Below are 22,326 nucleotides of genomic sequence, written 5' to 3' on the forward strand. Positions count from 1 at the left end.
ATTTGTCACTTACACTGTACATGTACAGTTTGTTACAGTTTGAAAAAATGAAATATATTTTATTAGAAATTACAATCCGAAACAAAACGAGGATAATGCTTTGGCAAGAGTGTTAGATCGATCATAAGGAGATTGTGAGATGGAAAGTCGTCCTTCTGTTTATATTTTTGTTTCAAATGTATGAAATTGTGAAATGACCGGAATAGACCGAGATGTTCGGAACAAGCCAAAATAGGACAAAATTTAAAGCAAGATCAACAACTTCATAGGATATCAATGAGCAGCGTACTAAGGCTCATTTGGAGACAGAAACTTATCATTTCATCTCATTTCATCACTGTAATTTTTTTAAAAAATTTTCATATAAATTATAATAAGCAATTTAATTTTTTTAAATCTCAAAATAATAATAATATTAAAAAATAATATTTTAATAATATTTTATTCAACTTTCAACATTCATCTAAAATCATTTAATTTCATCTCACTATCCAAACGGGACCTAAATATGTTCCACGTGACAGCCTCGAAATTTTGAAGTAGTATCAATTTTGCTTGAGAATTGAAAACTGAAATCTCAAATTATAAAAATGTAAAAACCCAACTACTGATTTTGCAATTAAGCTGGATTTACCAAAATTAGTGTCATGTTAGTTGCATTCCATTCCGGGTACGTAGCTTTGTTTCCTCTTAATTATTTCTGTCCTCATAATATGTTAATTAAAGTAAACAGAGTCGCCATATTCCACAAGAATCGAGCAGAGAGAAATCATTAATAATTACAAAAAATAAATTGGAAAATTGCTTTCTTTTTCTAATGTACATGAATTGCTCACAAGGGGATCCACGGAAATCATAAGTGGATCGTGGATAGCCTTTTCACAAATAGATTGAAATTGTCGTCACGATCAAGCATGCTGATCCTCACATACTTGGGGCTGACCCCAAAGTCCTTCCCCCCTCGAGTTAATATCTTGTGGCTTTGTAAGAAGCTTTCGCAGTCCTCTATATCAATCTCACATTTCATCCAAGCGAAAGCTGCGAAGTATATAGAAGAACATGAGCACAACTCGATGACATCAACCTTACTAGAGTAATTTATGATATGCATCCGTCTAGGATCACTTGGTGGGTTGTGTTGTATTACCAGGTTGAGGCTCTGACACCCGATTCAAAAAAGTGCAGAATGCAGGTGGAAATTCGGGTAGACTAAAACTTCCTCTGTGTTCGACCGCCTTTCTCAACAGCTTCCACCTCTCTGCCATGAGCTGGTAGCTGAACTCAAAGAATGATTCATCTTCTTCCAAGTTGCCAGCAGCATCCTCAGAACTATCAGAAACAGCTTTGAGAACCTTGGCTGCCCGGAGCTGTGAATCCTTTGATACGCCTATTGTGTTGAGCTCAATGAATTTGGTCATTCTTCTCGCAACCTCTTGGTCCTTAACAAGAGCCCAACTGGAAAATGTAGAAATGATAAGTTTAGAAATAGAACCATTTCAACACACAGTTTCATACTACCATCACCCCCTTGGGGAATTTGTAAGAAACAGCTTGCAACATGGTTAGGAATAGTCAGTTCCCACAGAAGTGTTTGACTTGAATGTCGGATGATAGAACCAGAAGAAATCAAATACATCGGATAACAGGATTATTATCTTCGTATAATTGGCTTACCCAATCCGCATCCCTGCATGACCCGTGCTCTTTGAGACAGTGAATAGCATTATCTCATGGTCTGCGGGGGAAGATATTGGAGTATATTGTGGCCAGTAGTAGGCAAGGTCATGAACCAATATCCCCTCACTTTTGTTGACCACGGATCTCCTCACATCGCCATCGGGGTTGTTGGGGGAAGTGACAAGTTCGATATAAGGCCCTCCTTATTGAAGCTCTGTGCATCTCCCACCCATTTGTATAGGCCTGACTTGAGGCAATCCGTCATAGATGGGTAGGACTGCAAGGAACTCCCAAGTTAACCATAAATGTCTAATAGGCCGATCAATTATTAGGTTTAAAAGGAAGAAAATAAAAAACAAAGAACATATTATTTTCTCATTATCTGCACACATGAAGATTTTTCACCAATGCAGAATACCAAGAAAAAAAGCTGGTATCTCTAGGAAAATATAGGAAGTCCTCTTCTTTAGTATTCTATAGTCCAGAAGAGGCTATTATTACAAATGTTTAGTGGCTCCAGGTCACTAAATTCAAATCGATTGAATCCAAGAGACAGAAGAAAGAAATGGCACACAAGGATATATGTGTGTTTATCTAATTAAGATTATTGTTTTATTCCAAAATGGTCAGGAATACAAGGTAGTCTAATTAATTGTTTATACTTTACTCCAAAATCTGCCAGCATCTTGCTTCTTATTGGGCCAACATAAATGAAAAAGATATGGACTTGATTTTTCCATCATGCAGTTCCATGTATGTGGACAGGACACCTGAATAATCAAACAAATTGATACCGATGCAATGTTCCTTATTCAGTTATCCATATCAAACATGTTACTTTAAGTAGATAGCAGACAATGCACATGACAGAACACACCAACCCCTATAGATGGGACTTTTTGTATTTGGGTAAGACCCTATAGATGGATTTATTACGAAATAGAGTTTATATACTTTCCATTAATTAATGAGGGGTAATTTGAGGTTAAAGTACAACTAAGGAATTCTTTCTTTTGATATTTTTTTATGGATCTCAAGTGCAAAGAGTATTTGAACAACTTTTTCAAAGATGGATTTCAACAAGGTTCATCCTTTCCAGTTTGGCACATGCACATATGCAGTCTCCATGTGCATTTGTAAGGGCTTATTGGAATTGGGTCCTGTGTGATCATGCAATGGTGCAAGGATGAGGGAACAGAAGGTAGGCAAGCATAAATGGAGTGGACTACACATAGTGCAGAAAATAATTGAGATGCCAAAGTGTAATATTAAATTAAAGTGGTGAAAATTGTGGTAGTGCAGGAGAAAAAAAATGGCACGCTACGACCAATATTTCAGGCAATATGTTGGACAAGGTCAACCATATTATTATCTTATTCCATTACTGCAAAGAAGTTCCAAAAAGGGAATATAAGTATGCGCACTTGTAAAGAGATCACATTAAGAAAATACAGGAATAAAACTTTCTTTCTGTTTGCTAATTGGATTGTATTCTCTAACAAGCATATTGACAAATTACTATTGAATTAACAATACAACACTCACCGAGTAGTATGGAGCTTGAGACACCACGCTAATTGGTTCAGATGCATTGTGGGGAGAGAGAGCAAACAGAGCAGCCAAATATAGCTGAGACGAACCTGTACCAACGACAATGTGACGACCTTCAGTCACAGCATTTCCCACCACTCTGTGCACCCTGACCACCTCTTTCGCAAACTCAGGCTCCAAAAACCAGCAAATGTTGGTCACATCAGAGAAGTAGCTTATATATTGCCACCCTGGGATCACAACTGTGGCTTTGTCTCCCATTTTTCGCCAGTATCTTTCGAACATGATCGGGTCACCCCTATTGAAGAGAAACAAACATTATAGAATTAAATTAGCATCTTTCTTAAGTACAGTGTGGGTCCTCATATTCATCGTACTATTGTCCTTTCTGGGTAATAGTTTATTTATCATGTTGCATATAAGAAAATGATTGATATTTGTACAGCACAAGTTTTCAAATAGCAAACAAATTAAGCAAGCATCAAAAAAGAAAACAAATGAAGTCAGCTGCACAACACAAATATTATTTAGCGTTTGTTTGCAACGAAAAAGTTCAAGGCATCATAAAACTTGTAGAAACTGTCATTAACAGGAGAGAAAAATGTTAGAAAATGTAATAAAAAAAAAGGGCCACTGCAAGGAGAGGGGGGTAGAGGTATAGTGTCTCAGAGATTTCTACATTTGCATGGGATAGGTAGGAACGGGGAAGGAAGCATAGTATTAGTGGGTCTCTATAAATCAGCACTCAGCAGATCAATGATTAGAAAGTATGCATATCTACATAGGATGGATGAATATGCTGTGTTATATATGTGCCAACAGGTAAACACCAAGGGATATAGGTTATATCTACAGAAAACTCCACAAAGGGTTAAATCCAGGGATTTTTTTCCCCATATAGGACTAAAAGAAAATCGTGGGCGGCTTAAAAGTTCTTTAGATCTCAGACAGCCGCGGGGCACTATAGTCCAAATGAATGCTGTGTGCAAAAAGCCAGATGGCTCCCACAAGCATGCACTGCAGAGTCTGCATCTACTTCCAAGGTCACAATAGTGCCTTTGACATGCACCATGCGGGTCTCCGACATCCTATTAAAATGTTAATTTTGTGCAATTTGAGGTCCACAACTTAGGTACATATAATGACGTGTTGGTCAAATGTCAGTGAGCACTAAACATATGGTGCAACTTATGATCTAGCATTAGCACCTGCACCAGCACCAGCAACCCTTCGACTTTGGAGCAGAGAGATGACAAAAACAGTCATTGAGGTGTAAAGGGGCTCCCCCGCACCCTCATCATCAGCCATGGAAAAATCCCAACCAACAAAAGACATGTCCTTGTCTACAATCTATGCTGGCAAATTCCACTGCCGTTCAAGAAATTGATAAATTCACAACTCTATATATTTTTACTTACAACTATAACTTACCAACTATTCACTATCCCACACTCCGTATCTTATAAAAACATCTCACAATCTATAAAAAAAATATATATATAACTGTAAAATGTGAAAGTAAGTAGTTACTAAATAATAGAAGTTCTTCATGGTACTTATTTCAGGACAATTTTCAGAGAGGTAGTAGAAGGACCATAAAGATTAAAGATGTCTAGGAAAGAAAAAAATGAAAAAAAAAAAAATAATTACTCCCATTAATATTTGAGAAATATCACTGGCATCACCCCAGATTTCTGACATATCAATCAAGGACCCCTTAATTTGAGATTCCATAATTGCTTACCTAATACTTGGCCAATTTTGGCCGTCGAAATGACAACAATGCCCCTATCCTTTTTTTTTTTAAAAAAAAAAATTCTTATCGAAAAAATATTCAATCTTTTTATTTTCTTTCTGCTCAGAGACTCGGAGAAGAAAAACGATAATTTCAAGAACCGGAAAAGAAAAATGAAAACTTCAAGGAAAAACAAAAAAACATTAATGCTCTTACCGAGCGAGGTTGATAATCGAGTCCCCACCAGGTTGAGCGTAAATTGGCGTAGTGGTTGCCGAGGTCGAGGAAGATGACAACGACAGACGCGTCCTCTGGGAAAGATGGCCATTCGGAGCTTCGAAACAGAGAAAGTTAAGGCCATGTTCCCTCTCGTACATGGTCCTCAAGATCAAGCTGACATTCATAGCCAGAGAAAGCAGGAACAAGTGCCTCATTGAGAAAACACTAGTGATTTTTATAGCCATGGAATTAGAAGAAACAGCGTATTGAAAGAAAGAAAGAAAGAAAGAAAAACCGTCTACGAAAACAGAGTACTGGGCATCCACTGCTATGAGAGCTTGTTTTGAGTGAATGCAAGGCTGAAGGGCAAAAATTGGAGTGACAAATGGATGGTGGAGGAGTTAATGCATGCAGAACAGGTTGGTGGTGAGCGTTACAGATTCTCTGAGTCTGAGCCAAGTAAGTTCAAGAAACTGAAATTGGAACCAATACTTGGAAAACTGTGAAACAGAGATTGTTTTGGAAGAACTTGAAGACAGACTGTTTTGGGACTTTTGGAAGGACTCCGAAACCCTGAGAAGGAATGGCCAATCTCTCAGATTCCTAGGGTTTCAAGAGCCCTTGTGCATGGAATTTTCATGGGTCAAATTGTGAATTTTGATCTACCCCGTAAAGATCTCCATACAAACCTTCAAGTATTTTCAATGGTTGCCAAAAATAACGAAAATCGCGCGAATCCCCGACATGCTGACAGAACGCCTATTGCCACCATAATATTTTTAAAGCTTTCTCACGTGATTCAGAGAAAATTCACAAAATGATAGAGAAAAACAAAGAAAAAAACTTCAATCCTAAATCTTCATACATTGGCATTTTTTTATAGTAAAGAATACCCAGAACTGACAAGTTGTGGAGAAGTTGAAATGCGCCGAGAGGTTACAGAGCACCTCTTGGAAATACTCTCCGACAGAAGATTTTATCAGGAACCAAGAAATCGCACTACGATTTTCCGAGAAAATTGCAGCTTTCCAATGGTAGATGACTAGACCTCGAAACACTACACTCCCCACTGAGGCGAAGATTCACTGTTCCATTTTAAAAGTTTGAAAAAACAGATACTAATATATCTACTGTCATGGGATTGCGAGAAAAGGTGGGAGTAGGACTCAAATTAAATAAAATAAATAAAATAAATAAAAAAAAGTAAAAAACCCGCTATCGTCCTCTCAGTACACTTCTCAGCATGACAGTAAGCATTTCTTTTCTTTTCTCTTCTCTCTCTTCCTCCTTTTATCTTTCCTTCCATTTCTTTCTCTAAACATTTTCTGTTATTTGGCTAAAACTTTCTTTCCGATCTCTTAGATAAGATCTTTATCGTTTTTGAGCCGTGAACTTGTTGGAGTGTTTTTGATTTGGACTGGGAACCATAACAGAAAGAGATGGTGTCCTACTAATCATAAACCGGTGAGAGAGACAAGTTTTCTGGTAAACTACTTTGTTCCCAGGTTAAATTTTGCTGCCTCAAAAAATTAACTTCATATATATATACATAATATATATATATATGATAAAATTGAGTTATTCTCTTGTTCCATTTTTTTTCTTTTAAGTCAAATTGGCATTTTTTTTTTTTTTGGGTTATTTCAATACATATTTATGCTAAAAAGTCTATTTATTGAATATATCAAGTTGTGTTATTTGAAGGATTTTATACCGTACATTATTCACGTGTCATAATTTAATTTGTAAGATTTAAATTTTAAAATTTATTATTTAAATCAAATTATATTACGTGGATGATGTGTGACGTAAAAGTCTTTAAATAAAATTATTCAACAGTAAATATAATTGCACAAATATTTTATACGATGATTGATGACCTATATCACTTAATAACAAAATAATGATCATTATTAAAATTGACTTTTTAACTCTTTCGTACATGTTGAGATATATACATGATATGTTGTAAAATTAGTCAAATGGTGGATTACATAGTACATACACCAAGATTCTTTGGTTCTAGTAAAAAATTTCTTTTTCTAGGCATCGAGAATTTGGAAATTTTAACCTCTAATATCACGTGAACCAAAAGGGCATTGACTTTTTTAGTGTTTTTTTTTTTATTCAAGTCATGCACACAAATAATTCACTAAGAAGTGGTGGCCTCAATTAGAAAAAAGTTTTGACCAAATGGGCAAACCTATTCATATATCAATATAACATAAATGATTAGCATAATCGTTTGTATCAATGGTCAACCCAAACGGAGTTACGTTGACAAATGTAATCATGGCAAATTGTTGTTTATACCTTCATTTTCTCAACACATCTATGTACGTGGATCTTAACTTTTTTAAATAGAGGAGAAATGGTGCATGCTTCATATGAAAAGAAAAGCAAAACATTTTGTTTTCATCTAAGCAAAAAGAGTAGAACATTTTGCTTGTCTCCTTGGTATCACTAGTGATATATCATGTCAAATAGGTGATGATGGATTTTAGCTGGAGTTTCTATCATTTTTCAATAAATATACAGAGTGAGTCTCAAAATATTTATGAGCAATATTACGTACAGTCTTTAAATGAAGACTGCATTGCAAGTCTAATTAATTTTATCTTTAAATTTTTTTAAAATTATAATAATATCCTTATTAAAATTGTATTTTTTTTATTTAATGAAGGATTTGCACATACAGATAGAATTCTCTCAATATTTATTACTATTCGTGCAAATCTTTTGAAAGAGTACCGCTAGTATATTTAAAAAAAAAAAAAAAAAAAACCCTTTCAATTTTTGCAACAATTTGTTAACATTCTTAATCATTAAAAAAAATAAAAAAAATACATAATTTTATTAATAGTCATTTTCTTAATTATTAAATAAAAAATTTAAAATAATCAAACGGTAATTTTGAGGGACTTGACTAACATTTTTCTTTTCGAAAAATATTAAATATTCAGTCAATGTTGCTTTGGGATGTTAATTTGGGTACCAAACAAGGAATAAAGTTGAGAGGGATGATACATATAATTCCTCGAGTATAAATAGTGTGGACCTCCAGCTGATTTAGGGTCCACAAAATCAGCACTCGGACAAAGCAAATTTCTTAAGCATTCAAACCCCAGGGACCATAAGTGTGTGTTTTTGAGAGCTCAGTTATGGTTATCTCAAGAGGATTTAGGACTTTGGTTTTGAGGGCTCATGACTCATGAGCATGCTTGCCTTCAAGGTAGCTGGTCTTCTTCTGCCTCTTGCTGAAGTGGTCCTTTTTAAATGAGAAGAGAAAAAGGGTTTCTATTTCACGAGGGTGCACTGCACACACATTAAGGAGATGGTCCTTGTCAAGTTGCAACATATACCCACCCTAACCCTATCACGTTGAAGTGGGCCTTTTGGCAGATGATAAGGCGAGAGATAGCATAATGGAGTTGCAAAACGTCAGTTTTGACTAAACTACTTTAGAAAAGGATGATGCTACAGCTGAGTGGTCACCGATTAATATATATTTATAATTTTTAAACATTTTTTAAAAAATTAAAAAAAAATACAAACTCATTAAAAAAATATTTCCAACCATTAAATAATACAAAAATATCAATTCAGCGACTTTCATCAGTGGATACTCTCGGTAGACAAAGCATTTTCCTTTTAAAAATTATTGCAACCTAATTACGATAAGATTGTTGTTTTTTTCTTTTTCTTTTTTTTTTTATGACAGTATTATGTAATTTTAATAATAGCCCTTAGAAAATTGTGGTCACAATCAATCATCTTGAGAGTTATAATACAAAATCTTAAAATCAAGATATCAAAACCATGACCAAAAACCTTATTTTTATATTAAAAAAAATCAATTTGTGAAATTGTCTGCAGCTTGATTTATCTCATTGAATACATGATGACAAGACGGTTACGTGCATATTTAAGATTTTGATGAAAAATATAGCTTATAGTTTATAATTTAAGCAATAAATTTTACTATTAAAAAGTTATTTATTATTTAGTAACTATTTTCTGAGGTAAAAATTACAATTATTTAATTTTTTAAAGATTATGATTATATCCTTAAAAGTTTGGAAGTTGTAATTATCTTAAATTTATTTGGACATTTTTATTTATTGATAGACTTTTTAAAATTCGAATTACATTCGGCATTATCCGAAAAAGCAAGTTTGAGGAAAAACACCAAAATGATATTTTTCTCAAACATACATTTTAGTTTATTTGAGATTAAAAGTGTTTTAATATGCAACACTCAAACAACTTAATTCTTTCTCTTAAAGAGCTTTTAAGGGTATTTAAGCACTTCTTAAAACTCCTACCGCAACCCCAAACATACACATCTATCATTTACATTGTCCAGTTATGTTTTTGAAATAGCCTATTTAGTTACAGTTTAGCTCATTTTTCTTTTTTATTGGCATCGGGTGTCGCAGAATAGCATCCCGGCTAATCTCGAAGGTTCACAGGCTATTGACAATGAGTTTCTCACAAGTGCGCTTCGAGTAATTCAAGGAAAAAATTCCTCAGTCTGATGACCTTTAGAGATTATTTGCATCCAATGAGATTTGAACCTCATACCTAAGGGTAAGGCTGAAAACCGACGTATTTGGTGCAGTTTCTGTCCAAAACCGACGCTGCACCAACGATAGCTGAAGAGCTTCAGAACCAGTCAATTAGGGGGAGAAAAATGGCGTCTTCGTTGTCGGAGTGAGTTGATGCAGTTTTTCAAATTGTCGTCGACAACGGGTTGTGAAGTTGCAATTGTAGAAGGAAGAAAAAGACAAGAGAAGAAGAAGAAGAATGGGGATTTATTAAAAGTAAGCCAAACGGCGTTATTTCACCTTTTTTTTTTTCAATAAAACTTATAGTTAAAATAACGTCATTTCACTTACACTTAAGTAAGTGAAACAACGTCGTTTTATATACGTATAATTTAATATATATATATATATATATATATATATAATCAGACGGTTCGATAGTTTAGGTTTGATTCAGATCGAAATCGAACCAACTAACATCAGTTTACTTAATTTTATACAGCCGACTGACCAGTTCTTTGCCGATTTTGACTAGTTCTAAACTCTGACGGCCGGTCCACGATGGCTTGTCCCGTTGATTTCTGTACAGTCCTTCCTGAGAGTAAGCATATCGTTAAGTCCAAGGCCTTTACTACTTAGGGTTTGGCTCATTTTTCTTAGAGTTTCGTACATTTATATCTTAATTATAATATCTTACATTCAAATAGAAAGATGGTGAATGAAATTTCTGATTATTTGAACCATCAATATTATTACTATCTATAATGACTAAAAATTGCTCGAATTATAACATAGACTAATTATAACTCTCCTTGAATAATTATAATGTCCTGTCTTTCATTTAAGAGTTTTAATCCTAAAATTAACAGTTTTTGTTCAATTTCCTATCTCTCATTGTACTTAAATATGATGTTTCCCAAACAGCCTAGGACTTATTCTAAGTCAGGCTCCTCCTGTCAAAGAGGTAACATGTGAAGACGAGTCATGACTCGTGGGTGCTTGAATCCCACTCCGAGGGTCCATCTAAAACAATGCACAAAAACGACACCTGTCAAGGCCCATCAAATCAATAGATAGCCCCAAAAAGAAGACAACAGACCATTAAAGTTTCTAACAAGATTCATGGCACTCTTCAGATTCATGAATTTGACATGGGCTTTCATATCATAATATACAACATATCCTGGGAAGGAAGCACAGAATATTTTCCATATTTTCAAAATTTACGGGTGTTTCCCCAGCACTACCTTCTTTTTATCAAGCTTTATGCATATAGGACAAATCATCCTGGTATCCCTTCCCAGAGAGGCACAGCTTGTGAAATATATATCATGCGCAGTTGATTGGCAGCATTCATGCCACATGATCCTAGTTGACTGTAAAGGGTTTCATATAGGGCGCTGATGAAGACAAGACACCATTCCAATTGACAAGAGAACCTTTGACCTCCAGAAATAGTCAACAAACGCGCTCAGAAACTTTGAAGCCACCCTGATCGAACACAGGAACAGAAAAGTAAGTAGCTACATTCACCAACATAAACATATACGATAATACGAATACACTTTAATTTATGTAGTAACCAAAAAGGAAGTGGGTGTAAAAGACCTTTCAGTGAAACGATATCAATGTATTGATACAGAGGATATGGTTCCACATCATCTGCAGAACTAAATCCAACCAGACATTGCAGGCAACAACATACATCATCTGCCAAACCTACCGCTCTGTCCCCCAGCTCCCTGCTTCTCGATAATTCAGTAGCATATCAAACATACATCATCTGCCAAACCTACCACTCTGTCCCTCCCTACTTTTCGATTATTCATTAGCATATCAAACATACAAAATCATCTGCCAAACCTACCACTATCATGTCCCCCTCCCTGCTTCTTGATTATTCATTAGGATATCAAGCACCACGTTGAGTTCCACTGATTGCCCAATGTCTGTCAATTTTCTCACTGTTGTTCTCACCGATCCAGTCCCTACCGAATCCCATTTATACAACCTTTGACGACATTATCTCCGGTTGGTATTCTGTCTCCTGTCACACCAGAACCTGTTCCTCCCTCATCCAAACTAGAGGCCATTTGTAGTGCATGCGGTAATATTTCCACAGTTAGCAATATATAGTGCATGTTTTACCCAAGCATTAACGTGTTAGACTAAAAACAATTCTAGAATGCAGAATTACACTTTAGAAACAAGAATTGATAGGTTTTAATGCCAAGAAATAAATACCTCCGGCCATTGATACTATTCACTGTTTTGCTGCATTTCTCTCTGTGTTTGGCACTTCCAATCTCTTCTCCACTCTATTTAGATGGTGTAATACCGAAGGGAATTGAGTCAGTGAGTCTGGGGACCAAATACTATATTTATAGCCGAAGCTTCCATCAAACTTCGGTGTTTACGTGTCCCACGTGATCCTATTTTCATGGAATCAATTATCAACGTGATGGAAGAGTGTTGGACCACTTCAATGACTCTTAAGTGATAGACTCGTTCTCACGGACGTCTCCGTGAGAACCGGTCAACATTCTTCCACTTGGTCCACACTCATAATCAAAGATTTCATCTTAAACCCACCAATAATCTCCATTTAAATAATAAATACATGAATCATGGCGATAGGTCCTCTAATGACGAGTATTACCTTCCATGTATTACTATGTATTTATTCTTTAAACATTATAATTTATGTGAGAACAATTTCTTAATGAATAAACCCTATGTTTATTCTTGGTCCAACATAGATGAATTTTTCTCAAAATTTAAATTAAGATGCACATCAATATGAGAAAAAACATCAAAATATTTATGAATTTCATTAAAATAACATTGTTCATACAATGAAAAATTACATAATGGAACCAAGTCCCATGTTCACTACATGATCCTTGAATTTCAACAGTGGCATGCCTTCAGTCAAAGGATCAGTGATCATTAGTTCAGTGCTTACGTGCTCAATGACCACTTTATTTTCTTTAACACGTTCCCTTGTGGCTAAATATTTAATGTCGATGTGTTTGCTCCGACTCCCACTTTTGTTGTTTTTAGCCATAAAAATAGCAGCTGAATTGTCGCAATACATTCTCAATGGCCTAGAGATCGAATCCATAATTCTAATCCCAGAAATGAAACTCTTAAGCCATACACCATGTGAAGTAGCCTCAAAACAAGAGACAAACTCGGCTTCCATAGTGGAAGTGGCAGTCAAAGTCTGTTTGGCACTCCTCTATGATATAGCTCCACCTGCCATCAAAAATATGTATCCTGATGTTGATTTGTGTGAATCAATACAGCCAGCAAAGTCAGAATCTGAGTAGCCAATTACTTCCAGATTATCCGTTCGTCTATACATAAGCATGTATTCTTTGGTTCCTTGAAGGTACCTCATTACTTTCTTTGCAGCTCTCAGTGGTCTAAACCTGGATCACTCTTATATCGTCCCAACATTCCTACAGCAAATGCAATGTTAGGTCTTGTACAGACCTGAGCATACATTAGGCTTCCGACAGCAGAAACATATGGAATATTCTTCATTTGTTCCCTCTCAAGGTCGTTCATTGGGCATTGGTTCAAATTGAACCTATCACCCTTCACAATGGGAGCTACACTTGGTGAACAATCCTTCATCTGGTATCTCTCTAAAACTTTATTAATGTAGGTTTCTTGAGACAGACCCAAGATACCTTGAAATCTGTCTCTATGGATCTTAATGCCAATGACATAAGATGCCTCACCCATATCCTTCATATCAAAATTTTTAGAGAGGAATTGTTTCACCTCATGCAGCAAACCCTTATCATTGGTTGCTAGCAAAATGTCATCCATATATAAAACAAGAAAACATATTTTACTCCCACTGACCTTCTGGTATATACATTGATCCATAACATTTTCTACAAAACCGAATGAAGAAATTACATTATGGAATTTCAAATACCATTGTCGATATGCTTGTTTTAAACCGTATATGGATTTCTTGAGCTTGCAAACTAATTGATCATCATCACTAGAGTGGAATCCTTCAGGCTGTTTCATGTAAACCTCCTCCTCTAGTTCTCCATTGAGAAATGCTGTTTTCACATCCATTTATTGCAACTCTAAGTCAAAATGGGCTACTAATGCCAAAATAACACGCAAAGAATCTTTCTTAGATACAGGAGAGAAAGTCTCCGTGTAATCGATTCCTTCTTTCTGAGTGAATCCTTTAGCAACGAGTCTTGCCTTGTATCTCTCAATGTTGCCCAATGAGTCTTTTTTAGTTTTAAAGACCCATTTACATCCAATGGCCTTTACACCATTAGGCAACTCAACAAGATCCCAGACTTCATTACTCTTCAAAGAATTCATCTCTTCCTTCATGGCATTGTGATTTTTTGTACCATAATTCTGATTTTTTGCAACTTATGGCTTGTGAAAAGAACTCGGGATCGTTTTCGGCTCCAATATTATAGTCAGATTCTTGCAGATACACAACATAATCACTAGGAATTGCTGATCTCCTTGCTCTAATAGATCTTCTTAATGTTGCACCATCATCTTCCTGAGAAGTATGTGGTTCAACTTGTTGTTCAAAAGTTGTTGGCAACTCTTGAACTACTTGATCTACTGGAACGTCATCAGCAGCTTGTGGAATGTCAATGATTGGTTGTTCAACACCAGTTTGCACTTGAGGGGTATTGTAAACAATAACCATTCTATCACTTGAGGTGGAAGGTTGAGATTCTGAATGATCATTCTCAGAAACTATGTTCCTGGTTTGATCACTCTCACTAATCAAGTCATTTTCAAGAAACTTTGCATTTCTTGATTCCACAATCCTAGTGCTGTGAGATGGACAATAAAATCTATAACCCTTAGACCTTTCAGCATATCCAATGAAATACCCACTAATGGTCCTTGGGACTAGTTTCTTCTCTTGTGGATTATAAATTCTCACCTCAGACGGGCATCCCCAAACGCGCATATGTCGCAAACTCGGTTTCCAACCTTTCCATAATTCAAATGACGTTTTAGGAACAGTCTTGGTTGGAACTCGGTTTAATATATACACTGTCATCTTAAGTGTTTCAGCCCACAATGATTTAGGAAGATTGGAGCTGCTAAGCATACTCCGCACCATGTCCAATAATGTTCAGTTTCTTCTTTCTACTACACCATTCTGGTCCGGTGAACTAGGCATGGTGTACTGGGCAACAATCTCATACTCTTGAAGAAACTTTGCAAATGGCCCAGGTGCTTGTCCATTCTCTGTGTATCTACTATAATATTCTCCACCTCTATCTGATCTCACGATCTTAATTTCCTTATCGCATTGTTTCTCTACTTCAGCCTTAAAGATTTTAAAAGCATCTAATGCTTCGTTCTTGTTATGAAACATGTAGAAATACATATATCATGAGTAATCATTTATAAAAGAGATGGAGTATTTCTGACCATGTGAGTCCATGTCTGGACTACATATATCAGTATGTATGATCTCTAATATTTCTGAACTCCTATTGGCACATTTCTTTGACTTGTTGGTCTGCTTTCCTTTTATGCAATTCACACAAGTCTCAAAATCAGTAAAATCCAGAGTATTAAGTACCTCTTCATTTACAAAACTTTTAATTCTATCTATGGAGACATGATCTAATCTCCGGTGCCATAATTTAGAGGAATCTTCATTAATAACACATCTTTTAGTGTCAGTGTGAACATGCATTGAATCATAAGTGGTATTGTTTTGTAAATTAATGCAGTAAAGACCATCAGACAAAATACCATTCCCAACACAATCAGATTTATAAAATAAATTGAATGTTGAATTTGAAAAATTAAAGGAATATTTAAAAGGTACTAGTCTTGAAACTGAAATCAAGTTTCTAGAGAAACTTGGAACATAAAAGGTATTTTCCAACGTTAAAACAAAACCACTAGATAAAATTAAATAGCAAGTTCCTACAGCTTCCACATGTGAGCCCATCTTGTTTCCTGATAATATGCTTCGCTCACTTCCCACTGGCTTTCTTAGGTTTTGCAAACCCTGCAAGGAATTTGAAATGTGGATTGTTGATCCAGAATCAATCCACCATGTGTTAATATTGGCATTAACCATATTAGATTCATAACAAACAAGTGAGGTTGGATTACCTTTGTCTGCAAGTCATTTCTGGAATTTGGAGCATTCCTTCTTCATATGTCCTTTCTTTTTACAGAAAAAACACTTGGAATCTTTCTTAATACCACCTTGGGGAGGTATTTTGCCTTTTCCTTTCAGTTTGGCTTGAGATTTGCCCCATCTATGCGTTGCCAGCATTGCACTTTCACCTTGTTCCATCACCAGTCTCCCTTCCTCTTGAACACACATGGTCATGAGTTCATTAATTGACCATTTGTCCTTATGTGTGTTGTATGAGATTTTGAAGGGTCCATATTGATGCGGGAGGGTGTTCAAGATGTAGTGCACCAGGAAGGACTCTGACATTTCAACCTCAAGTTTCTTCAATTGAGCCACATTGTCCCTCATTTGCATGATGTGCTCACGCACACCTTTCACACTGGCGGGCCTTAGGGATGAAAACTTCATGATTAGGATGCTTGCTAGTGCCTTGTTGAAGTGACGAATTGTTCATCAATGGCCTTTAGCAAGTCTCGGACCTTTTCATGCTAATCGACAGAACCACGAATACCAGCAGAAATTCTAGTCTTAATGAACATCATGCTAAGGCGATTAGATCGCTCCCATCGCTCATAAGGTGCGATGGCTGCTGCATTGCTGGTATCAGTAAGTGCTGGTGGTTCGTCTTTCCTAATAGCATAGTCTATGTCCATCCACCCTAAATGAAGAAGAACTCTCTCCTTCCAGACTTTGTAATTATCTCTCTTAAGTTCAGGGATATCATAACGAATATCAGAGAAATTTGTAGGTTATGTAACTGCATATAGATTACATGCTTACGTTAAAATTGAGACCTAAATAAATATTCATGTGTTACCAATGTAAATCATGCTTTAAAAATTGAATCTTAATGACATAAAATTACCTGCGGGATAAAATTTATTATATTAAGTATAATTAATTACAATTAATGTCTAATATTCTTTATGTGATCCTAATCAATCATAATAATTTTACTTAATTAAAGATGCTGTGGCTATTCTCTAATTAACATAAAATTATATGGATCACTAGACATTCAAATTGCATAAGACTAGCTTAATATTATGAATTACATAATTTTAACTAATACTAACATATTATTATTATGCAAAAAATATTCATAATGTAAGCATAAAAAATGCATAATCAAAACTGCATAATATTTAATTTCATATTATAAACTATATACTCATCCAAAAATTGCATGTATTAATATAAAGCAAAATTAATCAATTCATGTAAACTAAATATGAGCATAATAAACAAATTTATACTACAATTATTCAAATTGCATATAATTAAAAAAAATATATATATATAAGCACAAAGGCCTTTTTTTTTTTTTTTAACAGGCCCATATAAACGACCTGTTGTTTTCCTTATTGTTTAAAATAAAAACAGCCATGTAAACGACATGTCATTTTTGTCAACCTTATAAACGACGTGTCGCTTAGTATCGTACTGGTTAAATGGCTTCCGAACAAAACGACATGTCGTTTTCATTAAATTGAAACGACGTGTCGTTTAGCATTATACTGGATAAAATTGCTTCAAACAAAACGACATGTCGTTTTTATCAAATTGAAAACGACGTGTCGTTTATCATTATACGGGATACAGACTCCTGAAGAAAACAACATGTCGTTTAGTATTACTAAATGAAACAATCCTTGCTTAAACGACATGTCGTTTTCAATAAGGCTGAAAACGACATATCGTTTGGGTCGTCTTCAACCTCCAGACAGCCCACAGAAAACACGATTTTCAGATCATTTTCACCTCAAAAATCACATTTTTAAGCACAGAAAGTTTAAAAAAACTATTTCTAAATTATTTCTAAACTTCTTTCAAGTCAAAACCATCTAAAAATCAAAACTTAAAAATTTTGAAAAATTTCGGCCAAAAAAACAGAGATGATCTGAATTTGATTTTAAACATCAAGGCAGAGGTAAACCTTGCTCTGATACCAACTGTTAGACTAAAAACAATTCTAGAATGTGGAATTACACTTTAGAAACAAGAATTGATAGGTTTTAATGCCAAGAAATAAATACCTCCGGCCATTGATACTATTCACTGTTTTGCTGCGTTTCTCTCTGTGTTTGGCACTTCCAAACTCTTCTCCACTCTATTTAGATGGTGTAATACCGAAGGGAATTGAGTCAGTGAGTCTGGGGACCAAACACTGTATTTATAGCCGAAGCCTCCATCAAACTTCAATATTTACGTGTCCCACGTGATCCTATTTTCATGGGATCAATTATCAATGTGATGGAAGAGTGTTGGACCACTTCAAGGACTCTTAAGTGATAGACTCGTTCTCACGGACGTCTCCGTGAAAAACGGTCAACATAACGCAGTCTGGATCACAAGGCCCGTTTTGCTGTTGCCTTACGATGGGACCAAGAGCCCAGCAAAGTTTAGTTTCGACAAAGAAGTTTTCTGGATGCAAATACATGACCTACCATTAGGGTGTATGACTGAGGACTGGGGCTATCAAATAGGAGGTTCCGTGGGGCAAGTCATAGAAGTGGATGCTGAGGATGATGGCATTGGATGGGGGAGTTGCCTTCGAGTTAAGGTGGAGGTGTTGCTCTGTAAAGCCATAGCTAGAGGTCGTTTTATAAGCTACCAGGGAACAAAGCATTGGGTTCATTTCTGCTACGAGAAGCTCCCCAAGATTTGTTTCCAATGTGGATGGTTCCTCCATAGTGATCAAGGCTACCAGTCAAATCGGGAGGGCAAAGGGAATGAATCAGCTTTGTGGTTGCAATTTGGGTCGTGGTTGCGGGCAAAAGGAAACAAGAAAAGGTGGTCATCTCTGTCCATATATGGTAGAGACGAGAGTGGGAAGGAAGCGGGAAAGGAGAGCGGCTTCATGGAGGTGGAAACCTCTGCTAGTAACTTAGTGGAAGGGTTACCGAAGAAGGAGGCAGAAACAGGCCATCAGGGCACCACCCCTACTAGGGTTTAGAACCCTAGATTGGTACAAAGCAATGGCACCTCAGCTTCAGGGGGGAAGGATCTATTGCCAGCAGAATCAGAGGGACTTGACGCCGTGTGAGGAACTGCTACTTTGCCTGAAATGGGGGAGACACAATCGCAGATTTGTCGAAAAGTTGGTGCACATGTAACGGCAAATAAGGAGGAAACTGAGGTTGATGGGCGGGAATTTTTTGTGAAACACAGTTTCAAAATGGGCTTGGGCCTGGGAATGGGCCCAACTTTACACAAGGGCCAGCCTCTATACAGAAGAACCCTAGAGCCCAAGTTAATATTATTCCAAGGGCTAGTCTTACGGAAGAAGAAGGAACGAAACAGGAGGACCTTTTGGTTTCGGATTAGAAGCATCGAAGGAAAGGGGAAGGCCGTCAGTGGAAGAGACGAGCTAGGGCACCGAGGAACCCTGTAGTAGTGGTTGATTCCAATGTGGCTCCTGGGAGAAAGAGGGAAGCGGCAGTTAGCAAGGTTAGCCCTTTACCATTCAAAAAACTCAGGAAAACCCGAGCGGTTGATAAACGGGGGGATGATGTATGTCTAGAGGCATCGGCGGTGGCTACGAGTTAGCCCCGCCGGACCCAATGAAAATTTTAAGCTGGAACTGTCGGGGGCTTAGGAACCCTCGAACAGTTCAAACTCTTCACACAATGGTAAAGGAAAAGCTGCCCGATGTAGTCTTCTTGATGGAGACTAAATTATCTTATATAAATAGTCTCAGAGTGGCTAAGAGGCTTAAGTACGATGGATGTATCGTAGTTGAGGCTGGAGGGAAGAGTGGTGGACTCATGCTCTAGTGGAAACATAAGGACTTGGTTAATCTGATTAATTACTCTCAGCATCATATCAATGTTGAGGTTAATGATGCACGATGCAATTTTAAATGGCTCCTGATTTGCTTCTATGGTCATCCATCAGCTAACTTAAGGAGCCAGACCTGGGAATTGCTCTCTTCCTTCAAGCCTAGAAATGGGGGACGGGGAGTTATTGGTGACTTTAATGAGGTCTTGTATGGGGATGAAAAAGTGGGAGGGAGGCCTAGAAGCGAGAGCCTCATGTGTAAGTTCAGGAAAGTAATGGAGGAAGGCAAGCTCAGTGATTTGGGATAAAGGGGAAACAAATTTACATGGTGCAACCTCCATGAATATGAGACTTTTACAAAAGAAAGACTTGACCGAGCCATAGCAAACAGTGATTGGAGGGATAAATACTCTGAGTTCTCAGTGGCAACCTTAACTGCAATCTGTTCTGATCACAGTCCAATACTGCTGCAGATAGGCCACTTTTAACTTTCAAGTATGAAGCAAGCTGGTATAAGGAGAAGGGATGCAAGGAGGTAATATCTGAAGTTTGGGGTGACAGTAATGGGAGGGATAGGTGTTTGAACAGATTGATGAGCAAATTGGATCAAACAAAAAAGGTTTTAAAACAGTGGAGCAAAAATCTTGTAAGGGACAGAACCAAAGCTATTAGAGAAAAGTCCCTTCTGTTAAGTTGGCTACAGAAAGATGAAAGACCAGATAATATGGCTGAACAAAAAAGACTTCGAAAAGAGTTGGACTTTCTGTTAGAACAAGAAGATACTTGGTGGAAGCAAAGAGCAAAGAAACATTGGTTGGTAGGAGGGGACAGAAACACTAGTTTCTTTCACGCCTGTGTGAACCAGAGAAGGAAGAAAAACTCCATCAATAGAGTCAGAGATATGTTTGGGACAGAACTTTTTGAGAAACCTGACATAGCTGAGGGGTTCAAGAGTTTTTTCTCATCTGTTTTCTAGTCCTCCCAGCCAGAACCAAATTGTATTGAGCAGAGCCTACAGGGGATTGAACCTAGATTGACAATTGATTTGCAACAACATTTGGACAAGGTTTTTACAGAAAAGGAGGTGGAGGAGGCCCTTATGCAAATGTCCCCTTATAAGTCCCCAGGCCCTGATGGATTCAGTGCGGGTTTCTACTAGGATCATTGGAAGTCAGTAGGGGCTGAAGTACTCTGGTTGTTCTAGATTTTCTTAAAGTGGGTAAGATGCCAAAGGACCTCAACCACACCCATCTGGTACTAATCCCTAAGGTTAATAATCCAATTTCAATGAATGATTATAGACCTATCTCCTTGTGCAATATAGCTTACAAATTGATTTCCAAAGTATTGGCCAATAGAATGAAATGGGTGTTGGATTTGGTGATATCGTGGAACCAGAGTGCATTCATTCCCAAAAGGCTGATCTCGGATAACATTATGGTGGCTTATGAGCTACTCCATTCTATGAAATTAAAACAAAAGGGTAAGGAAGGCACTATGGCTATCAAGTTAGACATGTCAAAAGCTTACAATAGAGTGGAGTGGAGCTTCTTGGAAAATCTTTTGCTTAAGATGGGTTTTGGGAAGAAATGGACTGACCTCGTGATGGAGTGTGTAAGGTCAGTATCTTATTCTGTCCTTATTAATGGTGAAGCTGGTGAGGTCCTTTTACCATCCAGAGGTTTGCGCCAAGGAGACCCTTTGTGTCCATACCCGTTCCTTATCTGTGCTGAAGGCCTTCGTTTTCTGCTTCAAAATGTTGAATCCAAGGGTTTGATCAAGGGTACTGCTGTCTCAAGGGGTGGTTTGAGCATAAACCATCTCCTTTCTGCTGATGACTGTGTAATTTTCTGTAGAGCCAAACTAGTTGAGTGGTATCAAATCCGAGATCTTCTTGTTTTATATGAGAGTGCTTCTGGACAAACTCTGAACAAAGAGAAAACCAGTATTTTCTTTAGTTCCAATACTAGAATGGAGGCAAAGGATTTCATTTTGCAGCAAGTAAATGGGGCAAGGTGTAATGATTATAACCGATATCTAGGCCTCCCAATTGTAGTTGGAAGGGCAAAGTATAACACTTTCAAGTCTTTAAATGAGAGGATATGGAAAAGAATCAATAATTGGAAGACTAAATTCTTATCCTCTGCAGGGAAAGAGATCCTCATCAAGAGTGTACTTCAGGCAATCCCAGCATATACTATGAGTGTATTCAAACTGCCTGGACTTCTCCTCAAAGAAATTGAAGCCCTTTTGTCTAGATTCTGGTGGGGCCATAGTGGAGAAGGGAAAGGGATCCGCTGGAAATCATGGAGGGCAATGGGGGTGGTCAAGAACCAGGGAGGCCTGGGGTTTAGGGACCTCAGCAGTTTCAACAAGGCTCTTCTAGCAAAGCAATGCTGGAGGATGATCAAAGAACCAAACTCTCTGGTCTCCTTGGTGTTCAAACATAAATACTTCCAAAATGGTAATGTGCTGGAGGCAAAACTAAAGGGTACCCCTTCTTTTATATGGAGAAGTCTCTAGTCTAGCTTGGACCTGATCAAAGAGGGATCTGTTTGGAGAATTGGAGATGGAACTAACATAAAAATTTGGAAGGACAAATGGCTTCCCAGCCCAGTAACCTATCAGATTCAAACTCCCAT

At 37.0% G+C, this 22,326-nt stretch overlaps 1 pseudogene; it reads right to left on the reverse strand.

Moving 5' to 3' along the window:
• Positions 1–789: 789 nt before the first annotated feature.
• On the reverse strand, positions 790–5,667 carry LOC121235982 (annotated as a pseudogene).
• Positions 5,668–22,326: the final 16,659 nt, after the last annotated feature.

Source organism: Juglans microcarpa x Juglans regia, chromosome 6D (genome assembly GCF_004785595.1).
Source record: "Juglans microcarpa x Juglans regia isolate MS1-56 chromosome 6D, Jm3101_v1.0, whole genome shotgun sequence".
Taxonomy (NCBI): Eukaryota; Viridiplantae; Streptophyta; class Magnoliopsida; order Fagales; family Juglandaceae; genus Juglans; species Juglans microcarpa x Juglans regia.